At 38.6% G+C, this 9,188-nt stretch overlaps 1 long non-coding RNA gene across 2 annotated transcripts; it reads left to right on the top strand.

Annotated features, from left to right (window-relative positions):
- LOC121857328 lies at window positions 1-2,274 on the top strand. Of its 2 annotated transcripts, XR_006087159.1 has the most exons (3): window positions 1-44; window positions 342-522; window positions 1,875-2,274. It is a non-coding gene; the product is annotated as an uncharacterized LOC121857328 (long non-coding RNA). The 2 variants fall into 2 exon arrangements; XR_006087158.1 differs by lacking the exon at window positions 1-44 and having other exon boundaries at window positions 56-522.
- Window positions 2,275-9,188: the final 6,914 nt, after the last annotated feature.

Genomic DNA, 9,188 nt, shown 5'->3' with positions numbered 1-9,188 from the left:
GCGGATTCACCAGAGCATGGGCAACAACATTGTGAGAACCTGGAGTAAGTCCACTTCTTGCAGGCCAGTCACGTTGCATGTAGTGCTGCTTGTCTGCTCGACTATCCCACAGACAGAGGAAACATGCCATGTACAACCAGATGAAAAAGGAAATTTAATTGTGAGAAAATATATGTAAAAAAACACAAGTTAGGTGTTATATTTTCAGTGTGGTATTTTTAAAAAATTTTTTAACTGAGAATTTTATTACCTACTGCATTCCAATTTCTTAGGGTAGACTGATATGCATTGTTAGTAAAGATGTTATATGTATTTGAGAACTAATTCCGGTGTATTTTCAGCCATAGTATTGATTGAGTTGAGGACTCTGTGGTGATATGGACATCTATAACAAGGCAATCTCTGAAAATGGAATGTTGGAAATACCACCACCAATTGTGAAGTGTTAATACAAGTGAGGTATCATATCTGAAGTTCATGGTGAAATTGCTGGGGGGAAGGGGTCGCCGGATAATCCGAAAGGTCGGTTAATAATAATAATACATAAAATCTACGGAAATAAAACCTACATTTTCAAAGTACCTTTCCCTAACCTAGAATTTGCTTTAAAACATTAACCACTTTAGTAAATAAATATGAACCAGCACAGAAACCGTGAATAAAAAATGGAAAAGTCAAAGAACATATGTCATCAAAAAAATTGTGACCATGTCCCAGGTTGCTGATCTGACTTTCTACCTCATTTACACAATTGCAGGGTCTCAATTGCTTCTCTTACTATTAACAACACAACATACATATATTGTTTCTCAATCTTGATTTTTTTTTCAGTTTTGCATTTATTTACGGTTCTTTATTAATATTATTATTAGCATTATCATTAATGTGTGATTTTTAGTGGTAAAAACAGAGTGGAAGATTTTGAGGAATGTCCTGATTGGCCAATATGAGTTATTTCTGGGTTAATAACAGAAAAACAATAGTTTCTGGAGATTATCAATGATGCTCCCTGTAGATGGTCTGAGGATGAGCTATGTATATTTTGTGATGCTGAAATCCCACTTTAGGAGAAGATAAAACCCGGGTTTAGTGTTAGATTTTTCAGTGTTTCTTTTAACTGATAATTTGATTACACACTGCATTACAATTTCTTACAGTGTAGACTTATATGCATTGTTAATAAATACATTTACAGGGCTGTACAGTACCTAAATCAGGAGTTGTTTATTATTTTAACAATAGATGGGATGGTGCTATTGGTGCGGGCTCTTATGGGCTGAATTTTGTTGTAGTTGGTGGGAGGTGGCAATGACAAGGGTGGTGCATTATTTGGCTGCCAAACCTTTTCAGTGCTTGATGGTGGAGGTCACTGAGGGATGGCATTTCCAGGGTGGAGAGAGTGTTGATGTAGCCTGAGTATTCTGCACCTAGCATGATTCTGCAGGGCCCTTTCTGTACCTTCTCTAGCCGACGTTGTTGGGTGGAGTTGAGAGAAGACGTTAGTTTGGGGAGAATAAAGATAGTCCTCAGCTCTGGCGTGGACACCTATAAAAATGCAATCTCTGAAAATGGAGAGTCAAGATTTATATATTTTGATTTATATATAAAAATAAATGTGTTTTTTATGTTTACTTTTATGTTCCTGCCTCATCAGTCATTGCTCATGCTTCACTATCAAGTGTCTATGAAACTTGCCTAGCTTATACTACAGGGCAAGGGGTGACCTATCTGAGGTGTATAAGCATCTCAAACAGGTCTATGTTCAGAAGCATAACCATGGCAACTTTACATTTTCTAAAACTATATACAGGAATTGGTGATGAAAGCATTATAAAAGCCAATGCTGTTGCATTAATTTCTTCTGTTTCTTTCAGAACTATAACAACAAGAGATATAGAAGACCGAAAGCAGCATCACTGATGAGGGCCGAGTTAGCTGGTGATTTTTACGATCCCTTCCGCAGTCACCCAGTAGATGAAGAACATCTAGTCAGTGCTTCTGCAAGCTCATCTTCAAGTACCTGCATGTGATGCATCAGGGGGAAATGACCAGATTGTTTTAAATTTATTTGTGCAAAACAGAAGACATCAAAAAATAATAAACCTTCCCTTTAGAAGTAACATAAAAATTATACTGTACTGTATCTGTATAATAAAGTATGAAAGTGGTAGAATGGGATAAGTTTAGAATAATATTAACAAAGTGCGACTCTTATGCATTTATGATGTAGTTATAAAGAATTTGTATTGTGATATAAATGTAACCCAAAATGTAGTCTGAAGGTAATTTTACTTCTACTTTTAACGGGTTACTTACCACTGAGACCTTCATTTGACATCGTGATTTAAAAAAATTCTGGATACAGCTCTTATAATTGTGTTATTATATAATTTCTTAGTACTGTATATCTGGAGAAAAAATATGATCTGTTCAGGAAAAGAAAAAAACATTATTGCAATTCTCTATCATATACTATCATATACAGTAAAGTACAGTACTGTATCACATAATGTACAGTACTGTACTGTATCATATAAATACAGTAATATATCATATAAAGTACAGTATTGTATCATATAAAGTACAGTACTGTATCATATATATAAAGTCTCGACGAACTCGTTTTCCGCCCATTCTTCACTCACTAGCTGCAGCTGACAGGGAGGTAAGACGCCCCACACCCCGCACTTCTAGTTTCCATTATATACGTGTAATTTTTTCCCGACTGTATACAGTCAATATGGCCAAGAGAAATGGTTATTCTTTTGGTTAGTGTTTATATGTACTTAATTATGGCGTAATAAATGCTGATTTTAGTAACAAACTTGCCAGCCGGTTGTTGCAGTTCACTTGGCTTCTAGAGACGTATCCCCAAGTTTCACTGGGCCGTAAGGCCTATGGTACCTACTTTGCAGCTTAAACAAATACATTAATATGGGTTAGTATTATATTAAATGTTTCTCTAACGTCTAACCAGTAATTTATTAACGTTTTAAAACTTTTAGGGCAAGTATACCGCCAAATGGGCCATAACAACCGAGCCGAAACTATAAACCGGTGGCGAGTAACAAGCGTAAACCGCACATCAGTATTTGCGTTATAATTAACCAGTAAGTGAGTACAATGACGAGATTGGGTGAAATTATTGTATTTATTTTTTTAATTTCACATTTTCCCTCTTGCTTCGAAGCCCAGCCCACTTTTGGCGGAGCCGGGTAGTCATAACTCAATAGCTACGCATTTCTTCTAACGTTCATCACCAAAATATCACTGTTTTTCTGGAATTACGATACAATATTTTTCACTGGCTAGTTCTTTGCTTCCTCTTTAACTTGGATTTTTGGGGGTTGAAACCGAATTTATTACGGGTTTTAGCCGGGCGAAGCAAGGCATGCTAGGCGAGGCAGGCAAGAAGCCAGACAGGAAGCGAAGCGAGGCGAGGTGAGGTGAGTTGAGTTGAGTTGAGTTGAGGTAGGGAGCCGGGCGAGGCAAGGGAGCCGGCGGAGGGCGCGGTTGAGGGGTTTCAGAATATTTGTACAGTGTATATTAAATTTTTGAAAGTGGACAACCATGGATTTTACCATCGGAAAAACACATTGGTCAACAACCAAAACTAAACTTACTAAACTAACGTAACGTAGCCTAACAACGTAACATAGCCTGACCTGGAGGTTCGTTGGTTGTCTGCTTGTAAAAAAAAATACCGGGTTCCTAAAATAAATGTTAAGATGTATATAAAGACACCGTTAAAATGTATTGGTAAATAAGGCAGTAACCATCTAATTAACCTCTGGAAAATGTTAAAATGTTTGGCTCGCCTGAAGATTCATCCCCCAGCTTATTTCAACTGAAGATCAATTTAACCTAAGCCAATCTACGTATTACAGTGTGTTGGCGAATCTGTCTTTTTCAAATCAAGGAATGACTACAGATTCAATTACAGTACAAAACCCTCTGTTATTGGTGTGGTGCAGTATGTGGTCATGTCATGGTCACGTTGACTGCTGATCTATTTAACTAATGATTCTTATTAAACTCCACGCCCGCATAACATGAGTGAGTCCGCGACCCCTAGAAGGAGCGTGTTTATCAACCCAAGTAATTCGCCAGACATTTGTCAACTGAGGGTCATCTTTGAATGAGTAACAGTTAGTTTGTGATTATTGTCATTGCGTGAGTAGCGATCAATGGCAACTCAGGGGTACATAAGAACATAAGAAAATAAGGAGTCTGCAATAGGCCGGTTGTCCTGTGCATGGCAGCTCCTGTCGAGAGTTACTACCACTCTCTTATCATCCATGAATCTATCTAGCCTCCTTTTGAAACTTTCCAGAGTTCCCGCACTTACTACAAAGTTGCTAAGCTTGTTCCACTCGTCCACCACCCTATTTGTGAACCAGTTTCTTCCTATCTCCCTCCTAAACCTAAACTTATCCAACTTGAATCCGTTGCTCCGAGTCCTATCCTGCTCGGATATTATAAGAACTTTATCTATATCCCCCTTATTGATTCCTTTCACCCACTTAAATACTTCTATCATATCTCCCCGCACTCTTCGTCTTTCTAAGTCCCTGAATCATTTTTGTCATTCTTCGCTGCACCGACTCTAGTGAATTTATATCCATTCTATAATTGGGGCACCAGAACTGAACCGCATAATCGAGGTGCGGCCTAACTAGCGCAAGATATAGTTGCAATAAGACCTCTGCACTCTTGTTACTTACACTTCTAGATATAAAACCCAATACTCTGTTTGCCTTATTTCGAACGTTAACGCACTGTTTTCTAGGCCGTAGGTCCGGGCTTACAAGTACCCCTAGGTCTCTTTCACAAGTCGACTACTCTAGGTTGATGTTGTTCAGGCTGTATACATTATAAGTATTTGTTCTTCCAATATTAAGTACGCTGCACTTGCTGGTGTTGAATTTCATTTGCCATTTTTCAGACCACCCCTGCAGTTTATTTAGATCCTCCTGTAATGCATTTGCATCTTGCCCTGAATTAATTTGCCGCCCTATTTTGGTGTCATCCGCAAACTTGCTTATGTCACTGCTGATCCCAGTATCTAAATCGTTTATGTAGATTATGAACAAGAGTGGGCTATGCGCCCCTGGGGAACCCCCACTGGTTACACGGCCCCACTCAGATTTAACACCATCTACGCTGACCCTCTGCGTTCTATCGGTGAGCCATGATTTTATCCAATTTAAAACTTTCCTCGAGACCATGAGCCTTAATTTTTCTCAGAAGCCTCTGATGCGGTACTCTGTCAAATGCTTTGCTAAAGTCTAAGTAAATAACATCGTAATTTTCGTCATTATCTACTACCTCGAAGACTTTCCTAAAAAACGTTAGCAGATTTGTTAGACAAGATTTTCCCTTTGTAAACCCATGTTGAGAGTCGTAGATTAATTTGCTTTTCTCTAGATGCGATCGGATGCTGTCTGCTATAATTGATTCAAGAAATTTCCCCACTACTGACGTCAAACTGATCGGCCGGTAATTTGACTCTGATGCTCTGTCTCCCTTTTTAAATATGGGTACTACATTCGCCTGTTTCCACAACTCTGGCACAACTCCAGTGTCTAATGATTTTGTAAATAAGTTTACGAGGGGTCCGCTAATCTGTTCCCTACACTCTTTTAACCCTTTAGGTGCGTAATTAAATTTCGCGCCGGTTCCTGAAAAGTGTCAATTATCCTGCCAAAAATGAATTTCATATAATCACATTTTCTATATGTTTTTCCTAGAGAACTTTTTGTATATTTTCCAAATCTGGAACAAAAATTCACATATGTGTGCAAATTTTAGAGAAAAAATGACATACCCAAAAATGCAGGAAATTGGTATAAATCAATGTCTGGTATATGGCAAATAAATTTAATCAATTTGGTTACTAAACAGCAAATTTAGATATGTATTACATATTCAGATAATATCAAACAAAATAGTACAAAAATAAGCTATATTGCATTCAGGAAATACTCCTATACCTCAATACATAATATGTCCGCATGTCGTCTCATTTGGGGAAGTTTTTTCAAGGCCGTGGGATATCCCCGCTTGTCGCATTTAATTAATATAATATTTTGGGCGGGTTTACCCGCATGCCGCATCCAAAGGGTTAAGACTCGAGGAAAAATTTCATCCGGCCCTGGGGATTTTGTGTTCTTTAGTTTATTTATCTTCTTAAGAACATCCTCTTTTCTGATAGTGATATTCTTTAATTTCTCTTCTTCCTTTCCCTTAAATATCAGTTCCACCTCCGGAATTTCCTCGAATTTCTTCTGTGAAAACTGATAAGAAGTAGCTGTTCAATGCTTTGCTCATGTCTTCACTGCCATTTATCAATTCTCCCCTCCCTGACTTTAGAGGCCCAACTTTGTCCTTGACCTTTGTCCTATATACCTGGAAAAATCCCTTGGGAATCGCCTTGGATTCTCTTGCTATTTTGATTTCATAGTCTTTCTTTGCTTTCCTTACATTTTTCTTAACATTCCTAGATAGTTCATTATACCTGTTTCTGAGCTGCTCCTCCCCTCCCTTTAATTTCTTATATATTCCTTTCTTTATTCCTATGTCATGTTTAAGTTTTCTGGTCATCCACCTTGGCTCATTCTTATTTGACCTAATTTTTCTGTGTGGTATATTATAGTCATGATCAATTGTTGTCATTTATGACCTCACCACTTCCTACTGGGAACTGACGTGACTGTTCCCAGGTGACCTCACCTAGGTACCTTCTTAACCCTTGATAATCCGCCAACCGAAAGTTTGGGACTCTGACCATATTGTCATTGTTTTTCGTTTCCCAATTTAGGGTGAACCTGATTTCTCTGTGATCACTGTTACCTAGTTCTTCCCCTACTGTGATATCTCTGATAATATTTTCTTTATTTGTTAATACTAGGTCTAATATATTGTCACCTCTAGTAGGTTCTGTAATTAGTTGTTTCAAAAAATTGTCCTGTACTGCGTCTAGGAAGTCTTCAGATTCATAGTCGCCTACAATGTTGTCCCAGTCAATATTTCTGAAGTTGAAATCCCCCATAATGCATAGGTTGTTATATAAACTCAAGATGGCCAGGGAGAGCGTCCCCTGACGCTGATTCCCGTTTGTCTCCAGATCCCATTGTGATTCTTGAATCGCTCTACCATCCGACAACGGCCTCGGATGTATTAGATGTCCAGCCGGGATCATATATGAGAAGATGGCACCGATGCGGCCTGATTAATTTGCCCCACGGCTTCGTTGGGGCACATTATCCATTACACGGATATCTTGATGGAAGCGTTCTCCTTGTTCCTCACTCACATCACCACAGTTCTCTGGAAAGTAGTCCAAGTGGGAGCTGAGGAAGTGCATCTTGATGGACATGCGTGCACCAAGAACTTTGTAGCTCAGAAGTAGGTCCTCAACAACTCGTTCATACTCTGGACTTCTGTAGTTGCCAAGAAAATTGGAGACAATAGACTTAAAGGCATGCCAGGCTTTCTTCTCATTTACATCCATGCTGCAATCAAACTTGTGATCTTTGAAAAGCTCTCTGATCTGAGGGCCATCAAAAATTCCTGCATTCAGCTGTGCCTCACTGACTTTTGGAAATTTTTCTTTCAGAAAATTGAAAGCCTGGCTTTTTTTGTCCAGTGCCTTTACAAAGTTTTTGAACAGACCGAGCTTGATGTGCAGTACGAATAGAATATCACTAATATAACCGTATTTTAACCGAAAACTATTAAAAAACGAGTAACATCTCTTGAACATCGGAAGGTTAGGTAAAGTCTTGTTTTCGTCATGTATTTTATTCTATTTCACGTTTCAGCTAAACTACTATTCCGGTGCAGTTTAGGTAAAATATACATGTGATGTAAAAATTTTTTAACTGAAAACGATTCGAAAAACACATACCCTCTAGCCGTGTTCAAGGAGAAGACAGCCAGTACATTAGGGGTGTACAGTATTAATTGTTTTTATAGCTCTTTTTTGCATTTTAATATTAAATACTGTACATTACGTTTCAACAAAACTACTAGTCAACCCTCACTTTATGCGGTTAATTCAACCCACGTCAGTGATAGTGATAATTATAGTGAGGATATGGACTTATATGGACTTTGAGGGGATTGACAAAGAGGCCCTGCATGCCTCTGTGGTGGATAGTGATACAGGTGAGGGCCAATAGTCTGCCCTCTGCCTCGGAACTAACCCCCCATCCCCGTGTGCCCAGCCATCTTTTCTACTAGTGTTAAAAAGTGTTAAAAAACCTAATATTATTGATATTTCTCTTAATTATTAATTATGTGTGCATACCATCATAAAATTAAGATGTTATTTTGACTACAAGGTACATATTGTGTCGGAAAAAGTTGAGTTTGGGGGTCGGCCCAGTGTCTATTTCAATTAATCCCATATGTTCTCTTATTTTATTTACGCATTTCTCGTTTTACGCTGGTTCAATTGACCGCGTAAATGAAGACCCAACTGTACTGTATTGTCAATTTGTGATTTATCCTGTGAGTTTTTACATCCACTGAATCTTCATTTAAAATTTATAGTGATGTTTAATGTCTTGTTCACCTTGGCAGAGTTTTTCCCTGGCACATGCCACTGGCTATGGTGGCCAGCTTACAAGCCTTGTCGCACCATTACTCGGAACGTATCTTAACGAGGTCCCGCTGCATAAGAGTAATACTGTATTTCCAATTGGCCCCTCGTGAGCTGTTGTAACCCTTAAACAGATGAGATGGAGCATTAGTGGGGACCTTGTATTTGCTAGGAATTAATATCACTTTTGATATTATATTCAACTCAGAGGGGAACACAATTGTTTGTTAAATTTGCACTTAGTATTTTATCTTGCTAGAGCTTCATGCACACAATACTTGGTCTGTATGGCAACTTGCCCACCTTCTCTACTGCTATATGTATTGAGAACTACTGGTAATGCATGTGAATTTTCAGCTGTGGTATTGATTGGGTGGAGTACTGCGGTGAATGCACATAAGAATTGTGAGGAGAACTTACCAAAGCCATGGAGGCTCTGAGATGTAGGGAGAAGATCATGTCGGAACTGAAACTACATAAAATAGGATTGGATGTTTGTAGGTAAAACCAAATTTGATGTATGACAATGAACAAAAACACCAACCGATCCCCTTCACCACCCTCCCCACCACCAACCAACCCA

This window comes from Homarus americanus, unplaced genomic scaffold, assembly GCF_018991925.1.
Source record: "Homarus americanus isolate GMGI-L3 unplaced genomic scaffold, GMGI_Hamer_2.0 scaffold12754, whole genome shotgun sequence".
Lineage (NCBI taxonomy): Eukaryota > Metazoa > Arthropoda > Malacostraca > Decapoda > Nephropidae > Homarus > Homarus americanus.
The sequence above is the reverse complement of the archived record's forward strand: the minus strand, read 5'-3'. Positions and strand labels throughout refer to the sequence as shown.